This window comes from Schistocerca cancellata, chromosome 3 (genome assembly GCF_023864275.1).
Source record: "Schistocerca cancellata isolate TAMUIC-IGC-003103 chromosome 3, iqSchCanc2.1, whole genome shotgun sequence".
NCBI classification, from domain to species: Eukaryota; Metazoa; Arthropoda; class Insecta; order Orthoptera; family Acrididae; genus Schistocerca; species Schistocerca cancellata.
Window position 1 is genome coordinate 892,757,482 of NC_064628.1, and position 24,786 is coordinate 892,782,267.

The following is a 24,786-nucleotide window of genomic DNA, read 5'->3' on the forward strand; positions in this document are numbered from 1 at the left end:
CCACTTAGGGACGGACGTTCTGAAAATCCCTTCTCAATCGACGCCTATGTTATAAGATCAATAGCCTCTCCAAATTTGAAGTTTCTATCCTTAGCGGTTTGAGATGAGCGATGATAAGTCTGCGAGTGAGTAAGTCAGTCGGAACATGCATTTTGTATATACATATAAAGAATATACAGTAGTTAACTGTCTTCCCAAAAGCACCACTTTAGAGACGTTCGACTAGTAATTACTTTTTATGATAGTCGAAATCAGGTTAACTAACAGCTCCGAGAAATTCAGGTAACGGACTCTGCAAAACTCTGCGGCAGAGTTGGAGCCCTCTGTGCATCGGACCAGAACTCTGGGTGTGGTCTTGTCACAAACTCCTGCTCTGCAGGCAACCCCACTGACCCTCCTGTACCTCGTAGAGCCACTGTGTCCCGTGGTTGCAGCAATGTATAGCTGATTTTGAGGGATACCGAATGCGAAAGTTAATAAATAGAGTTGTCGCCTCTGACTGCAACAACAGCTTTAATCTGGCTGGACGCAGAGTCGAACTGAAGTTGCGTGGGACGTACGGGTATCTCAATCCATGCTGCATCAACTCAGGGCCAAAGTTCAGTAGCCGCTGTCGTGTGAGCGCTTGCCGCTCTCTCGATACCACGTGAATAGCTGTATTCGTAGAGTGAGAGATCTACGGATCCTGCTGTCCAAGGTAACAGTCGAATGCTCTCTGTATCTAGATAGGTCAGGACAGCATGGGCACGTTGCCGCCTTGATATCTTTGTTGAAGGATAACGTCAGGGAGACGTCAGGGAGACAGCACTATCGGCCATAACACTTTCAATACTACGTTCGCACGCCGCAAAGGCGAACATCGATCGGCCGTGTGGGCAATGCCCGTATCCCGTACTGGCGCAGCTTTTCCGTTCGCTGAAACGTGTTTTCCTGCACGCTGCACGACTGCCGGCTGTAGAATTAGTCGTACTTGCTCGTATTTTGTGTCCTACGAGAGGCGGAGTCGTAGGATCATCAGACATCAGCTGTCGCAACTGTGATGAAGAACAGAAAGGGCCTCATTCTAGCGCTCGAATGGCAGTATGAATTTCATGTATATTACCTCTACACGAAACATCAGGCAACCCCCAATGAGATTTCTGTACGTTGAAAAGGAGGTCTTACAAGAACATTGAAACTAAACACTATCATAACCTAACATGAACAAGACTGTTGTAATCTGCGTCAGTCAGCCTTACAGCTGCTACCCCTTTCACGATTTTCTTATGTCTACTGGAAATAGTTTTATTTTGTACAAGGATGTCTCTAGATGAATTTGTAAAACAAGTTATCATGAATCTGGCAGCTGCAGAAGGAGATATTCGATCATTGCAACCAACACCAACAACCAGCCAAGGTAGAAATTTTGGTCGGTATTTTTCCCAAAAAGATACCACCCACTGTCAACAAAGTAAATGCCACACTTACTGTAAAATTTCCACTCACTGGAAAATTGGTAAGGAAAGAAAACAGATGGTGGTACAAAGTTTGCAGTGTTGGACTTCGTGTATCACATTGTTTTCAAGACTACCATTTGGAAGTAAATTATGTATAAATTATATGTAATCAATTTTTGTCATAAATATGCACTTTTGAGGCTATTTTTTGTTTTTATTTCTACTTGAAATCCTTGTAGCTTTTTCCGGAGGGGAAGGTTTCTCTTCTTTTTGGCAAAGCTAACACACTAGTACTGATGCAGACATAGATATCAGCAAGTAAATTTCCTAAACTATTGGGTGTAAATTATATGTGTCTCTAAGTTGCTTGGCTATTGTGCAGTTATTCTGTAGCCGGCCGAGGTGGCCGTGCGGTTAAAGGCGCTGCAGTCTGGAACCGCAAGACCACTACGGTCGCAGGTTCGAATCCTGCCTCGGGCATGGATGTTTGTGATGTCCTTAGGTTAGTTAGGTTTAACTAGTTCTAAGTTCTAGGGGACTAATGACCTCAGCAGTTGAGTCCCGTAGTGCTCAGAGCCATTTGAACCATTTTTGAATTATTCTGTAAATTTATTAGAAAATCTCCAGTTCACCTACGCAGTGAAGAGGAGTGACAACAGTGTTGAATGTGTTAAGATTTCACAAATGTAAACCGTGCTGTCCACATTATCTGCTATGCGACCAGAGGTGATCGTGTTTTGCACTCATAGGCACCTCTTACAGTCACTCAATGTGCTAGGCGCGTATGACACTAACGCAATCTACCAACGTTCGCTTTCCTTGGAGTCTTCACGCACGGATACTCTACGCAGAACGAGAACTCCTCTGAAAAGACGTCGTGGTGTCATTTCTATGTCCACAGTAGCCAGTGACGCGCATCTCTCAGCTGCCCCGTCAAGAGGAGCAGCAGCAATGGTCACCTAGCAGATAGTCTGTCGTTCTCTAGACGTCGTCCTATTGTCCATGTGAACTTGTTTTGCAGCAAACGAGCTCATTTACTAGCTTAAGAAGCTTGACATGACTGTACACACAGCCTTGGGAACAATATGTCTGTGCTCTCGAGCACTCGACGTGTGGGCTGATTGATTCCTTGCATGGTGTTCAGTGTTGCCCCCATCCATTGATTCCATATTTGAATCAAAATCGTGGGATGCCAAAATATTGCAACAACAATAGCGCAGAGTGATAAAATGTAATCCCGATCTTACAATCGTAGCACTGTCGAATTCAGACAAGTGCTGGCAGGCTTTCGTGCTGTTTACACAAAGCATAAAAATAATTTTCTCACGAACAACTGAAACTGAAGTGCAATATCTGAATGAGAAATTATCTTCGGAAGTTTTTATTCTTTAAATGATGTATGAGTGGCGTTCTATAACTAACGCAGCACATTTTTTTATGAAAGCAGGTTGATTTTTTCACGATTCCAAAACACCAAATCATTACCATTGTTTTAGATATCAAACCCTGTTTCCCAACATAATCTCCGTTCAATGCGATGGCCTAACGCCTCCTTACTGGCAGCGTACCACGGCACTGGTCGGCGTCGGAGCCAACGTCTTGCTCCATCAAAAACCTCCCCATCACCCACGCACTGCTTCCCACGGAGTGCACCCTCCGTTGAGCCAGACAGATGGAAATCTAAAGGCTCGAGATTCAGGCTATAGGGTGGATGAGGAAGAACAGTCAAATCAAGTTTTGTGAGCTCCTCCCACGTGCGCATAGTTGTGTGAGGCATTGCTTTGCCATGGAGAAGGCGAAACCCGTTTGAATTTTTCTGGCGGCGAACGCACTGAAGTTGTTTCTTCACAGCCTCACAGACGGCAGGACGAGGGAGATCGTAGAGGTTTGCACGACCTTGTTGCGATGTTGATAGACGCATCGCCCAACGGCTTACCGTGCTTTTGTACAATGTCAGGCAGGTATATTCGACTACGTCACACAACAAATTCCACATTTTCTCAACCGAAATTTGTCGGGAAATTTTTTTTGTATTACATATTGAACGCCCCACGTAGATGGCATTACTCTTACTTACATCGTGCGGCTATACAGCAATGCATATGATTTACGTATCCAAGTATGTAGTACACGTCGTGTCGATTTGACGTTTGTTACACGCCACCTTCATTAACAAGTGACTGGCTGCATCAAAATCACTCTAGTGCCGCCATTGTTAATAGAATTGCTCCTCATTTATGCGGTTTCTCGTAAACCACACATCTATATCCTACTCTATAAACCACTGTGAGGAGTATGAAAAGGAGTACTTCCCATTGCACCTATATTAAGGTTTCTCTTATTCCTTTCGCGTATGGCGCGCGGGAGACATTAATTTGATCTTGGCATTGCAATAAGTGCAAGTACGGCACGAAGGGAGTTTGATTCCCCACTGGGACTTAGAGTTTTGTAATAGTTCTTCACGGAATAATTTTCAACTATCTTCACGTATCTGCCAGCTCTGGTTTCTTCTATATTTTCATAACGCTATGTCGTCCTCAAAGAAACTTGTGACCATTGGTGTTGCCCATCCATGTATGCGTTCCATATCCCCTGGTAGTCATATTTGGTATGGTTCCCATATATTTGAACAGTATGCTAGAATGGGACACACAAGTGTTTTTTTTATGCATTTCCTGCCTATGAAGCTACCATAGCCAGACAGCAACGTTAGTTGCGCGCTTACGAGATGATTTCAGGAATGAGAAATGGAAGTGATGAATTTAAATGTGCAGTTATTTCTGCCGTTTCTGAGTGTAAAGGTATCTGGGATCAGACACATATATAATCGCAACCATCTAGTGATGGACAATATTAGGTACAATAACGTTTGGAAATTAGTTCCTGTTTCACCTGACATAGCATTTACATTTCAGGGGAAAAAATCTATAAATGTCAAATGCAGTAGATGAAGTGAATGTGGATAAAAGCTAAGAAAACACTACTTCAGAGCGAGTAGGCTAACAAATTGTTCCCCACAGAGATTAGGTTAACATTGTTGGGTTAAATCTTTGTGTATTTAACTATTCTGATTCAATAATATTTCAAATAAATTGAAAAAGTTGTTGGAAACGTTCTTAACTGTCTGAAAGTGTGCTCTGGATCATTTCTGAGCTGTTGCTAGAACTGCTAAAAGTATAGGCATCGTGGTCAGCATTCATTCAAAGGATGCATCGATGGTTGTTTCTCGTTCTCTTGTCAATACTAACATTTTTGACGTGAATGAAGCACTATAACTGTCATCAAACGATGCAGAGACTAACGTTTCCGCGTCGCACTTTGCAATTAATCCACTCGACTAGCTACGTCAACAGCCGCAGGACAATGGATCCTGGCGAGAAACAAAATGCGATATGCCAGCAGCGAGGCTGCAGCGTAAACGTAATCAAAGAAATTGTCTGGATATTAATTAAAAAATTGGGTAATCAATCTGCATAATTCGGATACAATTCTCAATCTTTCTACAGCTGATTCCGCCATCGTCAGGAGTAAAGTTACTGACTTGCGGGCTCGAGGAAGTGTTCCACTTACATGCTAAATAACCGTCAAGCATCTGACTGTACCCAGATCTCGATGAGAATTATTAAGATTTTAGCTAATCTTCTCTTTTTTTATAATAGAATCCCAATATCATGCTCCATGGACGAAAAATTCGTCTTTTCAATTGTATTTCCAGCTCGTGCTTGAGGCAGCGTTCAACCTCGGTCGATTTATTCGGCACGTTTCACGTTACGTGTGCCGTGTGCCCAGCGCAACGATGTGGACTGTTCGCCCTACATAGATGCTGTCGCTTTCATAGGAGGCTCGAAGACTTTTCTTTCCATTTTCGTTTTTTGGAGTCAGCAGTCCTCTGATTGGTTGGATGTGCCCCGCCATGAATTCCTCTCCTGTGCCAACCTCCTCATCCCAGAGTGGCACTTACATCCTACGTACTGAGTTATTTGTTGGATGTATCACAGTCGCTATCTTCCTTTTCAGCTTTTTCCTTCCAAATTTAACTCTACCATGGAAGTTATTCCATGATCCTATCATTCTGTACCCTCTTCTTCTCAGTTTTTCCCATATATTCCTATCTTCGCCGATTCTGCGGGGAACCTTCACATTCCTGGCGTTATGAGTCCACCTAATTTTCCAAATTCTTCTGTAGCACCACATCTCAAACGCTTCGATTCGCTTTTGTCCCGGTTTCCCCACATACATGATTCACTGCATCACAATGCTGTCCTCCAAACATTTATAACCAGAAGTTTCTTCCTCAAATTAAAGCCTATGTTTGATACCAGTAGACTTCTCTTGAGCGGAAATGCCCTCTTTACCTGTGCTAGTCTGCTTTTCATGTCCTCCTTGCTCCGTCCTTTATGGTAATTTTGCTTCCCAGGAAAAGAATCCCTGAATTTGGTCTACTCCGTTACCACCAATTTTGACATTAATTTTCTCGCTATTCTCATTTCTGCCACTTATCATAACCTTAGTCTTTTTTCGGTTTTCTCTCAGTCCATATTTTGTACTCAATGGGCTGTTGATTCCAATCAACAGATTGTGTAATTCTTCTTGACTTTCACTGAGGATATGAATGTTAACGTTGATATCGTTTTACCCCGAATCTTTTTCATCATTGCTTCTTCGCTGTATAAACTGAACCGTAGGGGGACTACATCCCTGTCTCGCAAACTTTTTAAGTCGAACACTTCGTTCTTGGTCTTCCATTATTATTGGCTCTTGGTTCTTGTACTTATTATACACTCCTGGAAATTGAAATAAGAACACCGTGAATTCATCGTCCCAGGAAGGGGAAACTTTATTGACACATTCCTGGGGTCAGATACATCACATGATCACACTGACAGAACCACAGGCACATAGACACAGGCAACAGAGCATGCACAATGTCGGCACTAGTACAGTGTATATCCACCTTTCGCAGCAATGCAGGCTGCTATTCTCCCATGGAGACGATCGTAGAGATGCTGGATGTAGTCCTGTGGAACGGCTTGCCATGCCATTTCCACCTGGCGCCTCAGTTGGACCAGCGTTCGTGCTGGACGTGCAGACCGCGTGAGACGACGCTTCATCCAGTCCCAAACATGCTCAATGGGGGACAGATCCGGAGATCTTGCTGGCCAGGGTAGTTGACTTACACCTTCTAGAGCACGTTGGGTGGCACGGGATACATGCGGACGTGCATTGTCCTGTTGGAACAGCAAGTTCCCTTGCCGGTCTAGGAATGGTAGAACGATGGGTTCGATGTCGGTTTGGATGTACCGTGCACTATTCAGTGTCCCCTCGACGATCACCAGTGGTGTACGGCCAGTGTAGGAGATCGCTCCCCACACCATGATGCCGGGTGTTGGCCCTGTGTGCCTCGGTCGTATGCAGTCCTGATTGTGGCGCTCACCTGCACGGCGCCAAGCACGCATACGACCATCATTGGCACCAAGGCAGAAGCGACTCTCATCGCTGAAGACGACACGTCTCCATTCGTCCCTCCATTCACGCCTGTCGCGACACCACTGGAGGCGGGCTGCACGATGTTGGGGCGTGAGCGGAAGACGGCCTAACGGTGTGCGGGACCGTAGCCCAGCTTCATGGAGACGGTTGAGAATGGTCCTCGCCGATACCCCAGGAGCAACAGTGTCCCTAATTTGCTGGGAAGTGGCGGTGCGGTCCCCTACGGCACTGCGTAGGATCCTACGGTCTTGGCGTGCATCCGTGCGTCGCTGCGGTCCGGTGCCAGGTCGACGGGCACGTGCACCTTCCGCCGACCACTGGCGACAACATCGATGTACTGTGGAGACCTCACGCCCCACGTGTTGAGCAATTCGGCGGTACGTCCACCCGGCCTCCTGCATGCCCACTATACGCCCTCGCTCAAAGTCCGTCAACTGCACATACGGTTCACGTCCACGCTGTCGCGGCATGCTACCAGTGTTAAAGACTGCGATGGAGCTCCGTATGCCACGGCAAACTGGCTGACACTGACGGCGGCGGTGCACAAATGCTGCGCAGCTAGCGCCATTCGACGGCCAACACCGCGGTTCCTGATGTGTCCGCTGTGCCGTGCGTGTGATCATTGCTTGTACAGCTCTCTCGCAGTGTCCGGAGCAAGTATGGTGGGTCTGACACACCAGTGTCAATGTGTTCTTTTTTCCATTTCCAGGAGTGTATATTATTCGTCTTTCCGTATAGCTTACTCCAGAGTATCTAAGACGTACGTCGTCTCAACTAATAATAAGTATCGTGGATCCTCGATCTGGAATTCCGCTCTCAATCCATATGCCTGGAAATGCGTCCTGCTTTCCTGGTCGTCGCCGCACAGATCGAGAGGTAAGCTCCCGGTTATGGCATGGAGAACCATGCCTCGATGGTAGGCGAAAACAGCTTCAGGATCTATCCTGATATTGCCATTTTTCCTGAACTAGAACCTCAAATACTGAAGTTCCACAGTAGATGGTCGTCAGCAGAAATCATCTTAGCAGTGTTACCAACATGTTCAATAAAAGCTTTTGTATATACAAGATGGCGAAGTTTATTTGCATACACTTACCTGTCGCCTTCAACCTGTCTCACATAGCGGAGTAGATCAGGTACTAAAGAAATATCCCCCAGCTGAAGAGCCGGCCGTGGTGGCCAAGCGGTTAAAGGCGCTACAGTCTGGAACCGCGCGGCCGCTACGGTCGCAGGTTCGAATCCTGCCTCGGGCATGGATGTGTGTGATGTCCTTAGGTTAGCTAGGTTTAAGTAGGTCTAAGTTCTAGGGGACTGATGACCTTAGAAGTTAAGTCCCATAGTGCTCAGAGCCATTTGAACCAGCTGAAGACAGAGATTACTGTGAAAGAGCCTGTATCATGCAGGAACTTTCGCGACTCAATTAGAGCGAAAGAAAGTTTTGATACTCTAAATTCCTAAGCCGATGCTGTGTCAGAAAAAGGTGAGTTAACTTTAGTCGACGAGGACCAGAGCAGACTTTATTAGCCACGATCATTGAACGAGAAAGAACCGCCATAATTCATCGATCATTTCTCCCAGTAGCGGAATGGTGAAGTAACGCGGCCTCGTCGGGGGACAGAGGAATCGTTGGTACTCAGTGTAAAGTGAAGCGATGCGTGCTGATGCGTCGCTGTGTTACCTTGAGGCAACAAGGCCAATCTGGTGTGGAACTTACACAGTAATTGAGCACACTCACAAAACAGCGAAGAGTGCGCGCCTTGCTCAGTTTAGTGCGTACAAAAAACGAAAGATGGAAAGAAGAATTAGAGTTTATTGCCGACGTCGATGTCATTAGAGATGAAGCGCAAGGTAGGCCTGGGAAAGGATGGAGAAGGATATCACGCGTATCCTTTCAAAAATGCAACTTAGGGCAGCACGGCAAACATCTCAATGGAAATGAGTCACCTGTATCCCCAGTGTGAATCTGCTACAGTAAGCATTTTGAAGGTTCTTACAGCAAACAGGAGACGCAAGACAGTGCACTACTGAGCTGTACATTTAGGGCCAACGATCAAATCAATATCAAAAGTAATACAATCAGTACTTAGGTATATTAGCTGCAATCGAGGTATTGTAAAAGTATTCGCAGTAGAAGTATTAGCAGATGTTGTTAAAGTACGATGTTCGAGGAGGTAATGGCAACAACAGTGAATTAACCACAATTGTAGACTAGTTACAATAATCATGAAGTTGCTAGTTGTAGATGTTCTTCGTGTGACAACAACAACAATAGCAGATAAGAAAGGTAAATGGGCAGTGAACCACGCACTGCTCGCGTTCATCCCATTTATTGTTTATCATCTATAACGGTTCTGCCGCCTCGTTTTCTTATTCCATTTACTGGCGTCACTAACTTCCCGCCTTACTTGCCCGTGAGCGGCAGCAGCAGTGCCTATCGATAAGTGCACTTTCGTACCATCTCTAGAGCGACCGATAGTATTTACGGGTCGTAATGTGTGTGACAGTCAGTTCGGTAGGGACCACTGCGGTAGGGACGCAGCAACAGTGAAATTTGGGGGAGGGAGCGCTGGTGAGGCGCCGACAGCCAGTGCTCGCCGACTGCTGGCGACACACATGAACTGTCCGACGGAGGGAGATTGGAGCAGGACGACTGTCGGTTGGTCATTCGGTTGGTCGTCTCATCGGCCGACTTATATTTGGTCCTTTCACCGTTTCTGGGCCTGGGCAGTCGGTCGGTTGGCGTGGAGCAGAGAGGAATCCTCCGCGGGATGTAGTTTGACTGGGGCTCCTGGCGGTCTCCACGCGGGGTCAGCGTGTGTGGGGCTGTTCCCATTGCTGAGGTCCGTGGCTCACCAACACTGGACACGAAAGCTGAGTTTTGATTTAAGGGGACCACACCCTGTCTATCTAACCCAAGTTAATTTAGGCAAGTATTTCACCCATTTCTGAAAAAACTATTTCATGCAGGACCTTAATAGTTTTACTGTATGTTACATGATCCTAATAGAGTCAACTGTACTAAATTGTACTTTATCCATTTTATAGTTTTTAAGAAATACTTTTTAAAATTTATTAACAAAAAATATTAAGTTTTTTTCTGCAGAAAATATTTTTTTAACTACCTAATGGGGGAATATTAATTAATGTGGTACCAGAGTTGCTTTTTGTGTTATGAAGAGACTCTGAATATTTAATTCATTTACCTATGATAGTTTCTGATATAATGGGGCATATGTACTGAAAATTTTAGCTTGCGGGAAATTGACTTTAAAGAAAAAAACTTTTGAAATTTGTTACTTACAGTTGATTAAAACTGTCTTGCTGCATATGGTGGCCCTTCTTTGGCCTCTAGCACGTCTAACAGCTTCTTTTTCGCCTTCCTGTATGTTTGTCTTACTTTCTTGGCCATATTAGATGCAGACCTGTCGGCATCGGCTATCCTCATTTTAACGCAATGTTCCAGCCCAGTGATCATATTTTCACCAGGATTAATTCCCAGCTTTTTCAGTACCCAACAATTTCAAATACTACCACAACTGAATGCAATAACAGCATCATGAACAACAAGTTTCATTGTATGCATGCCTACAAATACAGTTTTAGGAAGGCGGTTCCAAATTATGCAGTTGAAACATTCATTTGGGGTCGGTGTCTGCCCATGCAGACATTTCCTTAGAAGGTCAGGATGAGCCAAGTCTCTGAAAATAGGATTAATTGCTGTAATAACAGCAGCAGGAAGATAATACTGGTGAGAATAAGTTTGTCCAGTTGCCTGAGCCCAATTGTATTTGCACAACGAATTTCCTCCTGATGGACACAATCCACGACATGGCTTATCATCAGCAGAGGACTCGTGGAAGAATATGACCGAAACATCTCTCTTCGTTGCCTCCAGATTTTCTTTATTTCTCCTAATTGCCTTCCCATAATATACCTCCAAGTTTTATATTTCAGTTTTTGTTAACTGACTCTGTCCAGTCAACAATTTTCAATCTAATTTTTTTCCTCTCATATTGAAACGTCCCCTTAGAACAATTATACAAGACTGTGCTTAACCTGACAGACTGTGCTTCACCTGACACACAATATTATTTAGCGCAACGCAATCTGACTTTCAAAAAAATCCCTACAAAAGAATGGCCCTGACTAACATTAAACTATACCTTTCAGAAATCACTTACCTCAGAAAAATCTTCGTTACTCGAACTACTGCAATACAGCGAGCGCCACTACTGCCAGCTAAATAATAGATTCAAACTACAGAAGGCACTAACTACTGATAAGGATAGTTAGCAAATGAAAGATTTTAATAGAGAACAAACACTGTATTTACCTTAATATTCATAATATATACAGCAGTTCATGACATTTTTCAAAACTCCGCCATCTCTCTCCCCACATCCACCACTGCTGGCGGCTCACCTCCAACTGCGCAACGCTACGCGCTGTTAACATCCAGCTATAGCAGTTCATGACAACAATGGCAGACAACAATGCGATTTTCATACAGAGCGCTACGTAACGTTGCCAATAAGGAAACATAAACAGCAAACTTACATAAAGAAAACATAAACAGCCTACTTACATAGCCCCCATGCTCCCCACAAAAAATTTTACAAATGGTGTTGGGCACTGGCCAATACAGATTTGAAAAAATTTTTCATAATTACAATCACAAAGATATCAAATGTCTACACTGATTAATACAATGTTGGTCAAAAGCTAAAATTTTCTCACAGTCCATAAAGACAGTCCAGATTATTCATCACAATAGTAATTACAGTTTTTTTTTCACAAAGTCTCATTAGTAAAAAAAATTGCACACAGAAGTAGTGGATTTCCATGCAGTCTTGAAGAAGTAGTGTTGTCCTTCCAACGGAAAGACAGTGCTGACTCTTGACATGCTGACAGGTAATGGGCCACAATGGAGCAAACCCACAGCAGAGTCATTCGAAGTTCTGACGAATATTGGTAGGTAGGTCATCACAGAACAGACCCACTGTAGTCCTGGTAGAGATTACGGTATTGGTGGGCCACCAGAGGTGTAGACCCGCTGCAGTCCTTGTAGAAATAATGGTATTGGTGAGTCAGCAAAGGTGTAGACCCACTGCAGTCCTTGTAGAGATGGCCAGCAGCCATCTGTTGTGACTGTGCAGGTGCACAGTCACCATCGAAGAGTCTTGCGGGCAATATAGCAAGTCCATGAACCACCACTTGTGCACTCACAAAGTTTTTTGGAAATGTCCTTAGAACCAGCAATGCTGTTATCCAGTCCCTTGCTGAATTATCAACACACGTGCAAACACTAACAGTCCCTACTTCCCACATATTGTCCATATACTATGACCAACAGGAAAGTGTGCAGTGAAATGAATGCTTACAAGTTAATAATATGATGAACGGGTGTCAATTACAATTATATAACATAAGAATACAATTACAAAGATACAAAATACATCATTAAAAACATAACAATACAGATAATATTTGTAGTAATAGGGGCTTTACAAAAGAATAGAAATAAACATATACATCAGTGTTACAGGAATGATGACATGAGTACAAAAATAAAAGATCAGAATCACTTTTGAAACGTCAACTTCACACATGAGCATTAAAACAAAACAGAATAAATAATGTCTAACATCTTTACAAAGAAAATACCATATTATTAATGCCAATTATATTTGAGGAGAACAGTATTCCTCATCATAGTGAATGTAGCTTAATATTAGAAGAAAAAATTCTATGAAACTACACAGAGACAGGAAGAAAACAAATATACAAGGGTACACAAAGACATAGTGGGGTAACACAAAGAAAGGACAGGGTTTGTTTTACTGCAGTATTTGGCAAACAAAACTTTCTTTGCTTCTTGGAGATCTCCCTTCATTCGTCATTATTCCCAAAAAGTCCTATCTATACCTCCTTCCTGTATTCTATTCATATTTCTTTCAAAATAATTATTTCTGGTTGTACAATACTCATTTGGGCCCAAATCTTTTTCATATAACTTCGCAATGCATTCTTTACCTATTCTCCATAGTCAGTGTCTTACATAGTCTACCCCCTCTTAAGCTAACTTAAATCTACTGAGCTCAGATATATATACCAAGGGACGAGCCAATGCAGCATCACCTAAAACAGTTAATATAAACAGCAATGAAAAAAACGCAGATTTGCGAAGCAAGCAGCATTAAGAAATTAGCAAAAGTCAAATTCAATAACACTATGCCTGGCAAACAGCAGCAGCAAATATAAAAATATAAAAAATATAAAACTTATATCTATACATGACATAGCTCAAGCAGAAAAATATTACAGTAAAAACAACAATGCAGAAAAGGGAAATGTCTATCCACATCCTAATGTCTATGTAATTAAAGTGGTGCACCACAACAACTTATTGTAAAAAAAATATTACCATGTACTTGAAAAGAAAATTATGTGTTACTGTTACTAGTTCCTCCTTATTGTTCTTTCCTTTCCAAGTGCTCCTTTTTTAAAGAATGTGGATCAAAAAATAATTATTTAATAGATCTGTTGACAGAAAGTGTTCACATTAGCAAATGCATTTCATTTTATAAAAGCAATGCTGGAACACAGCTGGAAACCAGACATCAAATGAAATAAGCAACTACGAAAAGCAAAGCATAAAAATATCATTCAATAGTCATGTGGCATTTCGTAAGTCAGTAGCACTCAACTCTCAGAGAAAGACACTTGTCATAATCAGGTGTGCAGATGTACGAATATTTCCCATCAATTCATAAGCATTTCAGTAATTAGCACAAAGTATGAGTAATCATATGTTTTCAAGTAACGAGGGTGTCGCATTAGCGATGAAAGGCACACCCTAATGGCTTGTTCTCCAGGTGTTTGACCCAGCTGTGTGCCCACAACGCATTACAAAAATCATATGTTTTCAAGTAACGAGCGTGTCGCATTAGCGATGAAAGGCACACCCTAATGGCTTGTTCTCCAGGTGTCTGACACAGCTGTGTGCCGACGACGCACGTGCTGGTGGTCACTTAACTTTCTTATGGAAATATTTACGACAGCAGTTTCCGCTACAGTGACAGTCTCATATAAAAATATTTAACAGGTCAAGAATGTGCGTTGCAAATGTGTAGAAACAAAATCCTATGAATATAACAGTGTCCAAAAAAGTTTCGCCGGCATTGTGATACATTCACGCATCTACACACACATTTCATAATTCTTAAAGTACGATTCTTGGTTTCCAACATCCTTTTTCACAAGTCAAGAGTCCCTAAACACTACTCATTATTCCTTACCTTATTCATCAATACTTCTTCAATATTTCATCATAACATACGTGGAATAATCAAATAACTCATATAGCATTAGCTTATTGATCATAAACATACATCAGCAGCATAATACACATCGTCGTCGTAATAATAACATCATAACACCTCAGTCAAATCTCAAAAACGTCGTAGCTTTCTGCAATTGTTTCAAAACCTAAAGAAAATTCTCTGCTCATGTCAAAAGTGTCATCTGCCTCAAACGTACTTTAAAATCATGCTCCTTTACCAAATACATTATTCAAAGCTCTCATAGTATCACAATGGTACCAAAAAAATATGAACAGTTCGCACAGTACAGACAAAATACAATTTCGTAAGTGTGAAGTTATCCAACGGTGTAATTGCGTAAACATGTGTCACTGACGTAGAAAAAAAAATGTTTTTTCTCTGTTAAATGATCAGATAGCTGTGTAATTTATGTGTTAGAGAAATATGGTACCGATGTGTAAAGTTGTATAAGCAAATACCATATTAGCTAGGGCTCCTTGTGCTTGCCAAACACATGGTACACAAAGTAGGCGTGTACCCCCCTGAGGTTTATTGTAATTATACCCTCAGGTGTTACAGATTACAGCAATGGAATGAAATGTATCACGAAAAACTTTCTTTGTAATTCAAAAATCTTTAAAAATAAATGTTTTAAGTACAAAATTAATCACTCAAATACGTGTCCTGTAGCGCTTAATATGCGTCTTGCTGTAAAATAATCTCTGGGAAGTGTCGTAGTTATTGTCCTCCGAAAGCTAAGTTCTGCAAAAGTCAATGTACTTACCTCATGATACACAAAAGTGAAATGCTTTGCGTATAGATAACTTAGTTATTACGCTTATTGCCGTGATGATGAAAGTACTGTGCTGTAACGTATTGTTGTCCTACGGAAAAGGCTGTCTCCTTGTAGCAATAGCACAAAAGTCACCACTAAAACATGTCTCACTTTATAGAAGAATTCAGAAAAAACTGTGCAGATATAAAACAGATACACCGCAAAAGCAACATTGTAAATTGTCACGCATTAGCAGCGTCGTGATAAAATCGTGTAGCTGTCACATAAACTAACCAGTGTGTCATCTGGCATTTCACAGAAAGCACCTCAAATCCAGAATCCACTCTCAAGCAAACCAAAATGTTGCATGAAAATTTCATTAGCAGTGCTGGTATATGTTCTAAGTATGTAAGCCGTATATTCGTTACGTAATCGTGCAACTAACAAGGAGGAATGTATAAATAACAACACTGTGTCGTCTGTTCGCAATAACAATGCATTAGCAATTACTTGTCTAAGTTACCTATGTTCTTGACTGGATGGTTAGTTAGCTTTAAAACATAGTTGCATGTTAACAGTTTCTCAGTGTGACAAATTGTACAAGTAGCGTGAAGTGAAAATTGCAAAGACTAAGTTAAAAAGCAGATTATCTGTCAATAAATGGTTTTACATGAGAAATGTGGTGTAAACCTTTACTCTTCCTAGTACGCAGAGTTTCAACTTCAACGCAATTATCATGTGGTATACGTCGGATTCTGTAAGGTCCATTGTAAACTAGAAAGAATTTGTGACTCAAGTGTTTCTTCTTATGTGACAATGAATGAGCTTTAATGAGAACTTTCTGACCAATATATAATTTCTTTGCATTTGCTTTACCGTTTAGTTTTCTCCTTTTGTCTGCTGCAGATTTTATATTTTTAAGAGCCAAATCAATTATGTCTTTGTGTCGAAGTTTACGTGTATTCGGGAAAGGTACAAGCTCTCTGATTCTGTTCGGAGGTTCTACATTCTTCAGTACAAGAGTAGGTGGTAAAGCAGTGGAATCATGAGGCATTTCATTCAGCACATTTTGAAATAAGTGTAAATATCTGTCCCAATGCTGATGCTTTCTGTGACAATAAAGTCTGCAAAGCTTATTGATTTCTTTCATAATCCGTTCAGACGGGTTACAATGTGGTGAATACAATGAAATAAAAACAGGTTTGATTTTATGGTTCCGAAGCATGCGTGACCAAACAGCAGATCTGAATTGCGGTCCGTTATCTGAAATGACTTTACTAACGTGTCCAACTTCACGTAAGAAATTTTTAACAAAGGCGTTGGATACAGACCGTCCAGTGGCTTTACGTAACGGAGTGAAAGAAACAAATTTTGAAGTGAGTTCAACAGCGACTAGAACGTACGAAAATCCATTCGATGTTCTGACAAGGGGTCCCAAAAGATCAACAGCAGCAAATTCTTTTAATTTAGAAGGAATAATTGGAAACAACGGAGCACGATGTGAGATAGTAGACGGTTTCGCCTTTTGACAAAGTTTACAAATAGACAAGACTCTTCGAATTCGCTTTTCCATATTGTTAAAATAACAAGTCGTTCGAAGAATATGATAACATTTTCGTGGGCCAAAATGTGCGTAGCTGAAATGAATGTACCAAATGAGCTTATTAACAAAATCATCTGGAATGCAAAGTACCCATAGCTTGTCATCAACAGTGCAGCGTTTGAAGAGTATGTTGTTTCTAACCAGGTAATAATGCCGAATCTGAGTGTGTGTCTTTTCATGCCATTTACTTTTGATGTCTTTCCAAATCGGATCTTTATCTTGTTCATGAGCAATGTCCTTTAAAGATGTGGTGATGAAGTTTTCAAAGGCGACTTTCTGAATGTAAAGAATACTGAAATTTTTCTCGCGGTTGCCTTCTGTGTTACTTTTCTCAAGCCCAGCCGGTGCGCGTGACAGCGCGTCCGCAACAATGTTCTCCTTGCCGGGAATGTAGACTATTGTGAAGCGGAATTCTTGCAGAAACAATGCCCAACGTTTTAACCTATCATGATTTAATTTTGAAGACATAAGAAATTGTAATGCACGATGATCACTGTATACTTTTACGTGCTTACCAGAAAGAAAGAAACGGAATTTGTTAAATGCCCAAACGATAGCTAAAGCTTCTAATTCAGTAACGGAATAATTTTTTTCAGATTTTGTTAGCACTCGGCTAGCAAAAGCAGTGGTTTTCTGAACAGTAGTGTCATTTTCTATGGCTTCTTGAAATAAGTGGGCACCAAGACCGACTTTAGAAGAATCCGTACTAAGGCAGAAATCTTGTGACAGATCTGGATGAGCTAGTATTGGCGCGTGAAGTAACTCTTCTTTCAAAGAATTGAATTCCAACTGTGCTTGTTCGTCCCAGTTCCAAATAGTATTTTTTCCAGTGAGAGAACAAAGTTTTGGTGTAACTAGAATTTGCATATTCAGAAAACGACGGTAAAAATTTACGAGACCTAGAAAACTGCGGACTTGTTTCTTCGTGGAGGGAACTGGAATGGCTCTGATTGCTTCTAACTTTTCAGCATCCGGTTGAATGCCTTCAGAAGAAATAATATGTCCCAAAAACTTCACCTTTGTCCTACTGAATTCAGACTTTTCCAAGTTAACTGTAATTCCAGATTCTGCAAAAATACGTAACAAACTGTTGAGGATGCGATTGTGTTGTTCCCATGAAGCTTCTGCTATTAGAATATCGTCAACATATAAGGTGATGTGACGTTTTAAGAACTCAGGTAGTATTGAATTTAACCCACGAATGAATGCTGCCGAAGAAATGTTCAAACCAAAAGGAAGTTACCGAAACTGATAACAAACGCCGAAACAAAGGAAAGCTGTGTATTTTCTGCATTATGGATGAAGTTCGATCTGATAAAAGCTGGATCTGAGATCAATGGACGACAACACTTTTACACCATTAAAATTTTGAAGAAGTTCTTCCATCGTCTGCGGCCTGTCTGTTTCAGGAATAATGATAGTATTGATTTGTCTCGAATCTAAGACAAGTCTGATCGATCCATTTTTCTTCTCAACAACATGTAACGGATTGTTGTATGAGCTTACTGCAGGCTCAATAATGCCCTCATTAAGCATAGATTGTATTTCTGTTCTAACACGGTCCCTATAATGCGCCGGAATTACGTATGGTCTAACACAAAATTTAGTATGCTCACGAACACGAAATTGGTATTGAAATCCCTTGATTGTTCCTGTTTTGTGAGTAAAAACTGTGGAATGTGCTTGTAAAATCTCAAAAAGGTCCTGCCTATCAGTGTCATTACAGTTCTCAATTGTTTGAATTTTATTCTGAATTAACTCATTAATTTCAAATATGCTGTCGATGTCATCCCTGTCAGTACTTGCAGAGTGATTGTTAGTGTCTAGTTCCGTAGAAAATTCCGAACTGTTATCTAACAGAAGGTAAAGCCGATTAATTTCCTCATCATGGTTTGGGAGCCAGTCTTCAAATTTCAAAGCTATTGACTTACCTTCTTTCTCTAAACTTATTTCAGCATCGTGAAAGCTTAAGATTGCTTTGTATTCATTCAAAAAGTCTACTCCCAGTATAATTTCCGTCGACAATAATGGAACAATAAGAAAGTTCATAGAGAAGCTGTGGCTTTGACAAAAGAATTCTAAGTTGGTTTGTTGGCGTACATCTACACTTTTTCCAAAGATTGCACCTTGTAGTTTAATCTTACGTAACGGAAGTGTGGGGCAATCGTTCGATTTGTTGCATTTGCTAAAAGCTGTTTCACTAATTATTGAAATGGGACTGCCAGAGTCAAGTACTGCCGTAAATTTTACGTCATTTACAGTAATGTGAATCACAGGATATGCAATGTTGTTATGTTTTACGTCGTGTTCCTGGAGTAAGATGTCCCTAATGTCTTCCATTTTTACGTAATTACTAGCTACGGCAGCTCCGTCGTCAGTTTCATAAGTACGTATTGTGGCTGCCAGCGGTGTGAGTCATTGCCTATTGTCTCTTTGTTGGCGCGCGTCGTTATTGGGATTTGGAGACCTAACTTCTACAAATTCCCGTTGCCCAGAGGGCCCAGCTCTGTTAGAAACCCGCCAGTTCTGATGAAATTCACGTCTGTCGTTTTGTCGGTAGTTTACATAGTTTCTTTCTTGTCTGTCACGTGGTGCAGAATTTCTCCCTGAGTCGTAACTGCGTGCTGGACCGTTGCGTCTAAAGTTACTCTGTCTCCCTTGATAATAGTTATATTGGTTCCCATATTGTCTGTTTCTCTGATTGTCTCTGTGATAGTCACTACTGCGGAGAGGTGATCTTTCCCTGTAATTATTACTACTCTGCCAACGGTTGTCATACGGGTGGTGTCTATTTTGGTCACGATTTGTGTGGTGAGAATAGCCTTGTCGCGTCCAGTTATCGTTTCTGTCGTCACGGAATTGTGACGGATATGAGCTGTAGTGATTGTTTCCTGTTTTTGCATCCCGCGACTGTCTGTGTCAATTTCTAATTCTTGTAACAGTCCCTGAAAAGCTTCAATGTCGTCTTTGCAACGTCCTGCCAAAATAATATGCCGTAAATGTTCAGGTAATTTGATTAAGCAAATGTGGATGAGTTCTGAGGGGCTGTATGGGTTTGACAGGTACTGATTCTTGTGCAACATGTCTTCAAAATATTTGTCAAGACTGGAAAATTCAGATTGTTCAAAGTGTTTCATCATCATGATGCTATGTTTTACCCGGTCTTGTGTGGCTTGAGACCAATATGCTGAGAGGAAGGCATGGTAAAATTCTCCTTCACTGTGGCAATCGTGAATGACCGATCGCATTCTCACAGCTGGTTCATCCTCTAAGTAGCCACACATAAATTCTAACCTGTGCTCCAATGACCTGTTGGGAGGGAAACAATGAGAGAATTGATGGAGCCACGCTTGTGGATGAATGTCGTTGGCAGAATTCTTAAACGTTTTGAATTTACGTGTAGTAATGAACAGCTTATAATCAAAATCATCGTGTCGGCGAGTAGCATATCGGTCATTGTTACGTCGTGTCGGCGGTTCCATCTCAAAATTTGGTGCACATTGCCAATTTCTTTCATAACTTCCGAAATGCCCTGTGTTATTATATTGTGGCTTTTGCGTATTTCTAAGTTCCTCTTCCCGTGTTGGAGCGCGAGTGTCTTCTGAAATACGTAATTCTTGTATTACCTGTGTCAGCTGATCTTGTACTTCCCGGATTTCTCTTTAGTGTTGCGTATTAATTTGATTCAGATTTTGTTTCAGTTTCCTAATTTGTTCGCACTCTTCTGTGTCATTAAAGACTACCGGTTTTGTGTCATTCAGATTATCATCTACCTTCGTAGATAAGTTAGTGACCTGATCCGAAAGTTCGGCTACTTTCTCTGATAATGAACTAATTTCCTCCATGTGTCTTTCTGAACCAATTTTCAGAGTATCTACTGTGTCCTTTAAGTTTTCCTGAGTTTTTGCAAGTTGCGTAACCGAATCGGTAGATGCAACTGAGTCCATTTTAGCTTGCAAGGTCTCATGATTTTCATGAACAGTAGTTTGCAGTTCTTTTATGGCTGCTTCGTGATTCTGTAATGCATTTTCATGACGCGAAAAAATAGGTTGGAAATGCTCACAAATTTGTGTTTTTACATCATTACACACTTTCTGACATTTCGGTTCAATGTTATGTAACTCAGCAGTTAAATCTTCACGTGTTTGTTCGAGAGTTTGTTCCAATGAGTCTAACTTTTGAAGCTTTTGCTGTGTTTGTCTCTGATTTTGTTCCATTATGTGTAACTGTTGCTGTGTTTGTCTCTGGTGTTGTTCAATTGTGTCTAACTTTTGAAGATTTTGTCCCATTTGTCTCTGATTTTGTTCCATTTGTTGCATTAATTGCAATAATAATGTATTAGTGTCTGGAATCTGTTTCTCTATGCTTTTTGGCAGTGCATTTTCACCGGCAACATTCACATTTTGACAAGCTGAAAATGTGTCTTGACTTATTTGAGAAAACGGTGAGGACGCAAAACCTGAATCTACAGTATTTGCAAAATTGTGTCCTATCATTTCGGATTCCTGAGGCGAGCTGTTGCCGACCGATCGATCGATAATGCTTCCCTGTTCACTACCTGTTTGACTGTCTACACCATTGTTTGACGCCCGCTCCATTTCCCTATGCACAGTTACCAAATTACTACTTTGAATGTTAGTTAATTCATTACATGGTGGGGCCAACACACTGCTTTCGTCTTCACTGTCATTTCTTAGTTTACTTTGGAGCCGAGTGTTACGTTTTTCACACGCCATTATTGTCACAATATTTCACACGATAACACAGAAACAGAAAAGCACAATTTGAATAGCAAAAATAAGAGAACACATTAACATAGCACTGAAAATAATATGTAGTTAATTACAAGCGCAGCTGCGAAATACTTGGTGCAAATCTACATGCATGCCACAACTGTTTTACAGTACAACAATGGAAGACTGCAACTACAATGCAACTACAAAGGAGATTTTCTCTACAATTACGCGCTAGCAATAAACAAAAGCTACACTAAATACACAAACTACAAGAAAAACGTTGCCAATAAGAAAACATAAACAGCAAACTTACATAAAGAAAACATAAACAGCCTACTTACAATATCAACAGTTAGTTTTCTCAGCCTTGTTCCCAAATGTTTTTGTACATGGCCTGCACATTCTATTTTGCTAATAATGGCATCTCCATATGGCTTAGAGTTCACCACATTGCTGTATGCGTTACTGTCACCATCGCCCAAATATTTCGTGTAGCGTACACCTCTTGTTTCTACGGAGCGATGAAATATTTGTTCTACTCCATGAACTTCCATACCACCACTTGTTCCTCTAAAATTAGCCACACAGTTGTGTTCTTTATGTTCAACGCCTTACCAACATTTGCAATATTTAGACATTATCTGCACATCTAACACATTTAACCTACCAGCAAGTCAAGACTGTTCACATTATGTCGTATGGAGTTCGTTATCGGCTGTTGGGATATTCCCCCGAGCAACAACATGGTTTTCAGGTTGGAAAAGTCTAGCCACCCTCCGGTGGAGTTTCACTGTATTTGTTTATTTGAATTGAAGTGCACCGGCGGAATCTTCTGCCTTGCACCGTTAACGTTCCAGTTACCTGCCCTGGCCGTTGACGTAAATTACAGGCAGTGCAGTTTCCTCATCGTGTTGTTGCTGTACAGCACTGTTTGTAGTTGGAGAGCTCCATGTATGATTGGTTGTGGGCGCCAATATCTTCTATTTTGTTCCGTTGGACTCCCTGTTGTGCCCTCGTCGGGTGAAGTGGAAGTTGTCTTGTCAGTGGGTCCGCTGACTGTCGGTCAGTTGGGCTGTTGTCGGATCGTGAATGGTTGGCCCGACTGCCTGTCTCACCTAAGCGAGCGTTAGTGTTTGAACTGCGTGCCCGCAGCATATGCAAGCACGAAATTGGAGAAGAATTCTCAACTCCATTAAGGGCCTATGCAAAAGCCACGCAACCCGGCACCTCAACTTGCACCACAAAGTCAAACTAATCAATTCCTTTATTCTCTCTAAGGCGTGGTATATGGCGCAGTTGGTTAGCGTGCCAAAACAAATAGGACGCGCTATATCTCAAGCAGTATACTGGTTACTCTGGCGTCACGAAATTTTTAAAGTGCGGGCAACAGTTTGTGTCTTGGACCCGTCACATGGAGGACTCGGGCTAGTAGACTTCAGTCGCAAATGAGCAGCGTTACTCGTCAACCGCACCGCTGAAATGCAGGCCGGCTTTCCCGATGGATCGACAGCATCCCTGCTGGAAATCTATCGGCCAGAATCTGAAAGCGCCCCAGTATCGGTGGCCAACATCCCTTACCGTGTGTCCTTTGTACGAGAGTATATCCTAAATAGAAGCTACGTCCTCCGCACGGCCATGGATCCACACAGGACAGCACGGCAACTCGATATTGAATTGATGGGACAACCTCCCCTTAGTAAATTGGAAGTCCGCTTACCTACTGTAAACTGGAAGCAAGTGTGGTCAAATATCAATAACAATATTCTGCCGTCCGATGTGTCTGCCTTGTGGTGCAAACTAGTCAACAACACATTGCCCACCAATCAGCGTTTAGCCGATATTCAGCTTCTCGCCTCCCCCAACTGTAGCAGGTGTGGCGTGCCTGACACCAGAGAACACCGCCTGCAATGTCAAGCTGTTTCCGATGTGTGGAGGACTTGCCAGTTAATGGTGGCTCTCATCACGCTAACTACGCCGGCGCACGTCTCAGTTGATAGTGTCGTTGTACCGGATTTTAAATATTTCCCACTCGCAAAACACAATACTGCTGTGTGGTTGTTGGGCCACACTGTTTACGCCCTTATCGACCGGCAAATTCACGATGGACTCACCTTTTTGACTCATATTTGAGACCAATATTCTAAGATCAAAAATAGTAATAAACACCAAGAATATTTTGCCAATTTATCATCTGCATTGCGTCATGCATATGCGAAACAACTGTAAGATGTGTCCGAGCCCATCTTATTTGCATCAATTGTCTTTCAGTCTCGCAATTGAGTTTTGATGATACGTACACTGATCTCTTTCTTGCGTCTTACATGCAGTTCTATCAAAAATAAGTTTAGATATATAGTTAGTGTCAGCTGGTCAAATATAACCAGTCTCCATTCATTTGTCTATCTTTGTTATGTGCCGGCCTGTAAAGTAGTATACAAAAGACCATTTTTGGATAAAAAGAAATAAAATGAAGAAAGTTACAGAAAGAGAGTAACTGAGTAATAGGATGCGGTTCCAGTTTTGATGTATTAAAAAGAAAAGGAAAAAAGACAAAAGAATAAAAAACAAAAAAAGAGAAAAAAAACAAAACAAGAAAAAAATACACCGGTAAAAAATATCCAGGCCGAACGTCGAACACCTGAGCGCTCTTGGGTGTACTGCCTTTTTTATTGTTTTGTTGATTGTACTTGAATGGCTTCTAGCTGTTTTTTTTTTTGTTTTTCCCTTAAGGTGTAAGATTGTTTAGGCTTTCAGCCTAATTTAAAAACTGTTTCGTGTAAGACCGTTGGCGTTTTAAAGGTTTTAATGTTGAATTTTAAGTGTTAGGCGTCCAGCCGATTTGAGTTTAACTTGTTTGCTCTTCAAGTGTCTGATTCTTTGGGCCTTCAGCCTAACTAAGGAACTGTTTTAAGATAATGCTTTGCCTTTTAAATTTATGTTTTGGTTGAGTTTTGCCTAATTAAGAACTGTTTTACGTAAGACCTCGTTTGTTAAAAAAATTAATGTAGATTAGCCTTAAGTTTTGGGCTTTCAGTCGATTTTGAATCCAAATTATTTACTCTGAAAATCTCAGATTTTGTAGGCCTTCAGCCTAAACAAAAAACTTTTGTAAGATAAGGTAATTAAGTCCCAAGCATTAAATCTGTGTGTTTAAAAAAATATTTTTTGGCCTCTTGTAATGTTTGATCAAATAATAAAGTTGTATGTTCGAGTGTAACTGACAGCCACTTATTTTGGCCCCTTTCCACAATTCAAAATACCTGTCCTGTCCTGCGGGTTAAGCGGGGAATCTCAGGAAGTCAGGAAAACGAGTACACCGTAGTGAAAGTACAGGGCTATTACAAATGATTGAAGCGATTTCACAAATACACTGTAGCTCCATTCATTGACATATGGTCACGACACACTACAGATACGTAGAAAAACT

General features: G+C 41.4%; 1 protein-coding gene across 1 annotated transcript in view; it reads left to right on the top strand.

Annotated features, from left to right (window-relative positions):
- Window positions 1–24,786, top strand: part of LOC126176630 (protein scarlet-like) — a 204,695-nt gene that overhangs the window by 148,202 nt on the left and 31,707 nt on the right. The window lies entirely within an intron of this gene.